The sequence below is a fragment of the Nicotiana sylvestris genome, chromosome 5 (genome assembly GCF_000393655.2).
Source record: "Nicotiana sylvestris chromosome 5, ASM39365v2, whole genome shotgun sequence".
Taxonomy (NCBI): Eukaryota; Viridiplantae; Streptophyta; class Magnoliopsida; order Solanales; family Solanaceae; genus Nicotiana; species Nicotiana sylvestris.
The window spans coordinates 131,208,096-131,214,509 of record NC_091061.1 but is presented as its reverse complement, the minus strand read 5'-3'; positions in this window follow the sequence as shown (position 1 = coordinate 131,214,509).

The window sequence follows — 6,414 nt, the reverse complement described above, 5'->3', positions numbered from 1 at the left end:
GCTTTGATCTGGTCGGGGTTAACCCCGATACCTCGTTGTGATACTAGGAAACCCAAGAATTTTCCTGAGCTCACGCCGAATGCACATTTTTCGGGGTTTAATTTCATTCTGTGTCACCCAAGTATATCGAAAACTTCTTTTAAGTAGCCGATGTGATCTTCTCTCCTTTTGGACTTAACCAACCTATCGTCTATGCAGACTTTCATAGTTTTTCCGAGTTGATCCTTGAACATTTTGGTCACTAACCTTTGGTATGACGCCCCTGCATTTTTCAATCCGAAAGGCATAACTCTGTAGCAGTACGTTCCTTGATGGGTGATGAAAATGGTTTTCTCCTGGTTATCCTCTTCCATGAGGATCTGATTGTAGCCTTAGTAGGCATCTAAGAAGCTTAGCAGTTCATGCCCGGCCGATGCATTAATGAGCTGGTCGATATGAGGTAATGGGAATGAATCTTTGGGGCATGCTTTATTTAAATCTGTAAAGTCTATGCACATTCTCCACCTCCCATTTTTATTTTTTACCATGAGCATGTTGGCAACCCATTGGGGGTATTTTGACTCCCTAATGAAGCCATTCTCCAATAAATTTTCGACCTCCTCGTGCAGTGCATTGTTTATTGAGGAATTGAACTTTCGCCTAACCTGCCTCACCGGGGTGGAATGGTTCAACGTTCAACTTGTGTGTAGCGATTACTTTGGGATACCTGGCATATCTGCATGGCTAAAAACAAATAAATCCGCGTTAGCAGTTAAGAATTGTCGGAATTTACCTGGTTCTTGAAGCTTGCACCCGATGTAGGCTTTCTTGCTGTGGTCGTTGTCATCAAGTTGAACAAGGTCGAGGTCTTCGATGGTTGATTCCGCGGCTTCTACTGTTTCGGGATCTCCGATGACATTTTTTTTCATTGCTACTCGACCTTGGCCTTGTTAATTGCTATGCCTCTTTTGCTTTATCCTTCATTTGTTGGGTGGTCGTACAGTCCAAGGTGATGCGTTAGCATTCTCAAGATGTGCGTTGTTCTCATCGTATCCTGAATATTCCCCATGGGATTGGGAATTTGATAACCTGGTACAAACTAGAGGGGATGGCTTTCATGGCATGTATCCAGGGTCGGCCTATTATGGAGTTCTACGCCGCAACCTGGTCCATGATGTGAAATGTGGTTTTTCAGGGTGACGCCGTCGACCAGGACGGGGAGTGTGATTTCTCTAGAAGTTTGTTCAATTGCATTGTTAAAACTTATTAGTGTGATGCACTGCGGCACTATCCTATCCTCGAGTTTCATTTGTTCAAGTACTCGAGGATGGATAATGCACACTCCGCTCCCATCATCTACCATAATACATCTCGCATATGTATCTAATATGCGTAAAGTAATAACAAGGGCATCATAATAAGGGAAAACCAAACCGTGGGTATCTGACTTGTCGAAGCTGATACTTGCTTCGAGTTCGTCATATCGTTCGTGAGTGATTGATCGTTTGAGCTTGTGGGTTGTGGTAAAATTCACATTATTTATTGAAGAATCATCGCCGCCCCCCATGATCATTTGAATGGTACAGGTTGGTGAGGGTGATATCGTCGGTCCTTGGTGTTGCTCGCGTCGGCAAAGTTATTCCTCCCTCGATTGCTCAGCAATTCTTTGAGGTGTCCTTGGCGAAACATGTTCACGACATCCTACCTTAGGGCGATGCAGTCCTCATTTTTGTGACCTCGCTTTTAGTGGAATTCATAGAGGGCGTCTGACTTTCTGGTGCTTGAATCTGACCTCATCGTTTTTGGCCACTTTAATTTTGATCCGAGCTTCTCCAAGTCGTACACTATTTCTGATGGAGACACATAAAAATTATGAGCGGATAGCAAATGGGGCATACCTCTCTCATTTCGGTGAGTCCCTGTCCTAGGTCTAGGTGGATCCTCTTCACGGCGTAAGGGGGGTATGATGGAACTTTTGATGTAAGGCTGATACCGTTCTCGGTTAGGTCGTAGAGTTGCAAGATCTTTCCTGACATCGTTTCTTTGATCCCTCCTGGACTCGGCCTACATCAAGGTCAATCGATGGGTTGGCCCATTTAGGTCGTCCTTGTCTGCGCGTACCTCGACAAAATAGGCGTTATGTATCTCATCCCAAGTGGTTGGAGGATATTTGATAAGCCGGCTTAATAACTTTCTGGTCACCCTTGAACCATTTCTTCTCAGCCCGTTTTGCAAAGCTGCTACGACCATTCCTTTCGATACATTTGGTAAAGTCATTCTTACTCGGTTGAATCGAGTGAGGAAGTCCCTCAATCCCTCTCCGGGTGACTGTTTGATGGCGAATATATCGTTCACTCTTACCTCTGCCTTCTTGGCCCTATCATGGGCCGCTACGAACTTAGTGGCCATCTCTTCAAATGTTTCGATGGAACGTGCGAGCAGTTGTGAATACCAAGTCAATGCTCCTCCGGTGAGAGTCTCTCCGAACTTTTTCAGCAAGATGGAGGACACTTGTTCCTTGGTGAGGTCATTACCTTTTACAGCAGGACATAATAAGTCACGTGATCTTCGAAATCGGTCGTGCAGCCATATATTTTTAGAGGGCAGCATTTTGAAAGTCTTTGATATGGCATGCGGGGCGGCTTCATTACTGTATGGTTTCTCAACAAATCGACTAGCATCTCTTTTTGGCAAGAGTTTCAGGGCACCTGGTATTTTGTCAACTCTTTCTTGGTGTTCTCTCATTTGGTCTCGAAGCACTTTATTCTCATTTTCCATTTCCTCCATCTTTTTCAAAATGGCTATGCAGGTGTCATCACCTACATTATTAACGGTGTGATTAATACCTATTACTGGGGAGAAGGACCATGTTACTCGACTGTTGTCGGTGTAATGCAAGTCCTTGCGTTTTCTCTGGTTGTCTCTTAGGCGGGCTTGTTGAGGATGCCAGTTAGCGTGTTAGTTAGCCAAGTCTCAAGGAGTTTTTCACTGTTGTTGGCGTCTCTTCCCTCGTGGATGCAGAAGCTCCTTTACCGCGGGATTTTGTGATACTGCCCTGAGGGAAGTGTGACCCACCTCGCCTGGGGGAGGCATTAAGCGTTATGTCCTCGCCTTCTATCCTAGAAACCTCATTGATGGTGTTCAAGAGATTGGTAGTGAGTCAGCCACTACCCTCATTCTTTCTTTTCCATTACCTGCCATGTCAGATCTGTGTGGACAAGGAAAAAAGGAGTTTTGCTTTTTTTTTTGTAGACGGTGCTAATTATAGATCTAGAAGAAACTAAAGAGTTAACTAGGAAATCCCCACAGATGGCGCCAAATTGTTTGACCAAAAAGTGTAAATCTTTAATTAAACTAATTAATTTTATGTAACAAGTGGTTAAATCGAGTTAATAATAATATCCCTAGATTTATGACTAGTTAGCACAAATATTGCAAGATAATGTTGGTAGGGGACTGCATTTAATATTCCGAAAAGTTTCAGTAATGATAAGAGAATATCACGCAATAAATAACAATAAATGACATTAACGTAAATAGTGAGAATGATTCATCCAATATCGGATGAGGTGGATTATTCATCTTTTTGACAGTGATGAGTGATAAACAAATCCTAGAAAATTAGAATTATTCTCGGATCTGATGGAAAAGTATGAAATAATTGATAGAAGAATCTTATTAGAAAGCTAATGTTTGTATCTTTTCTAGAGAGAGAGTCTTCTTCTCAAAAAGTGTTCTTATAAAATGAATGTTACATAACTTTTCCCTTATCTCCTTTTCTATTTATATGAGACATACCCCCAGTCTACCCTAAAAGTACACGTACCGAGAATATTCAATGGAATATTCTCCTAAATATCCTATTACAAGAACTAGCCGTTAGTACTACCCTTAATACTTGACCGCGACCGTTATTGACTGCTCGGCTATAATTCCCACTGTTTGCTAGTCGACCTCGGCCACATCATTTTTTATAATACCACTTCATGCTAAATCTCCTTGAGGCGGATTTGACCTATACAAAGCCAAGTTTTTTCGGAACCAAACTTCATGTTCTGTTATAATATATGTTTTCTATAACAGTAATTCGTTATAACATTCAAAAATATTCAGAACAAACGAGGCTGTTATAGAGATGTTTGATTGTACTAATAATATAAAAAGTTTATCACACAGTGTATATAACTTAATTTATTTTCAAATAATTCATAATTCATAATAAACTAGTGAATCTATTCGCGCTTTGCGCGACGATAAAAAATAACATTAAAGCCATAATTTTGTTACATATGTATTCCATACCATCTAAATTTCTATAAATATTAAACTCAATGCAATACAACAAATAAAATATCAATTTTTTTTATAAAAAATTAAATATACAAAAGTTTATATGGTCGCATGTCTCTAAGACCTCCAATTGGTGATGCCGGAGGTGGTACTCTTTGACCAAATCGATAAGCCTTAAATAAATAATTTCTCAAGGTTGCTTGTTCTTTCTCAAATATTTAAATCTCATTTTTTAGATTTTAATGTGCAATATCTAGCACAAAATCTTCATAATCATATAATAGACGTATGTATGTAATATGCATTTCTTATACTACTACAAAAAAACTTGTTCAACCTCACAAAATTGCTCGTTAAACTTGAGCAACTCATTGAATTTGAAGTCATCTTACCCAACTTCATATATCTTGCAACATAGCTAATGCCTAGTGGTATCATTAATTTGTTTTCAATATCATTCTCATATATTTTAATAATTTAACGTTGGCACCTTCTGTTAGCACATATATCGAAACCTAAACAGAATTAATTAATTTTCTTTTCAAGAATATCACTTATAAAATAGTAATTCTCTAAAGAAAAATGAGTATAAGTTTCGTTGAAACATAACTAATGCAAAAGCTGAACTCTACATATTCTTAATGAAAATGAGAATTGAAGAAGCAATATGAATGGCTAGAAGATAAGGGAAGAAACTTGCAGGTAGAAAAGCCATTGCAACGGTAGAAATTCTTTATTCTTTATAAATACTCTTTCCGTTTCAATTTACAAATTATAACGGTCCATAAATATAGAATATGAAAGGTTGAAACCACAACAACCACTCTATTTACATTTATCGATAATAAACTAAAAATATTTTGGTACCTAAATTTTTTATATAACATTTACATCTATAAATAATGAACTTATTTTTTTTAAAGAAATGTGTACTCTTTAGTTTTACTACATTTCACTAAATTAGGCATTTATAAAACTTGAGAAACCTATTGCCCTGGATAGAAAAAGCAAAGAAGCACATGTAATTACTCTTTTACGGCACTACACAATTACAACATATTTTTTGCTTCTCCCTTCCCATGGAGAAATTCAAAAGGAATTATCGGATTACTTGCCACAACTATAAAGTCAATTACTAAATTATTTTTAAAAAAATAGTGACATACCTGGTATTATTCTACCAATTTTCTGGCGAACCATAATCTCTTGTTCTCCTTCACTCTTAGAGAGGGAAGTAAAACAAAGAAAGGCTGAAGGTACCACATCCAAATTCAAATGTAATTGAAAAAATCAAACATGAATATAAATATTGCACAAACTATAATTTCAGATGATATCAAGTAAAACAAATGAAGTTACAAAATAATATAAGATTAGAATTAGATTTTTGGGAGAGCAAAATACCTCTATTGGAACAGTCCTTGAGCATTGGAATTATTTTTGAGTTATGTAAAAACAGGGGCGGATCCAGCCTATTGAAGGCGGGTTCCCGTAAACCCAATAGCTTTTGCATAAACCCTGTATATGTATTAAAAAACTTATTAAATATCCATAAATATTTGATTGTGAACCTAGTTACTTATTGTATATTTACTTAAGCTCGTTATAGGAACCCATAAACTTTAAATCTTGGATCCGCCTCTGTGTAAAAAAAAACTAATGCACAGAAAGAAAATAAAAAGATTTAAAGGAAAAAAATAAATAGTAATAATTATGAGATCTAAGTGAAGGGCAAAATGTAACGGAAGAAAGGCATATAAAATTTATAGGAAAATAAATGAATAGTATATTAATGATGAAAAAAGTAAATAAAGCATACTTAACTGTTAGCAAATTTTAAATGCAAAATAAGGAAAAGGGTATAAAATCTAAGAAAAAAAATAAGTGTGATCCTTGGCCAAAAAAACGTGCCATATCATCTTTCATTTTTACAACTTTATTATATATATATATATATATATATATATATATATATGTTGAGAGAGAGAGTGTGTCTGTTGCGTTTGTGTATGTGCGTAAACTCAATCTCCACTTCCCTATTCGGTGGGGTCATGGAGTACCAATCTTGTACTTAAAACTATACATTAATTAATCAAAGAGAGACATAAAAATAAAATTTAGGTGGGGACAGATATTGATAATGAA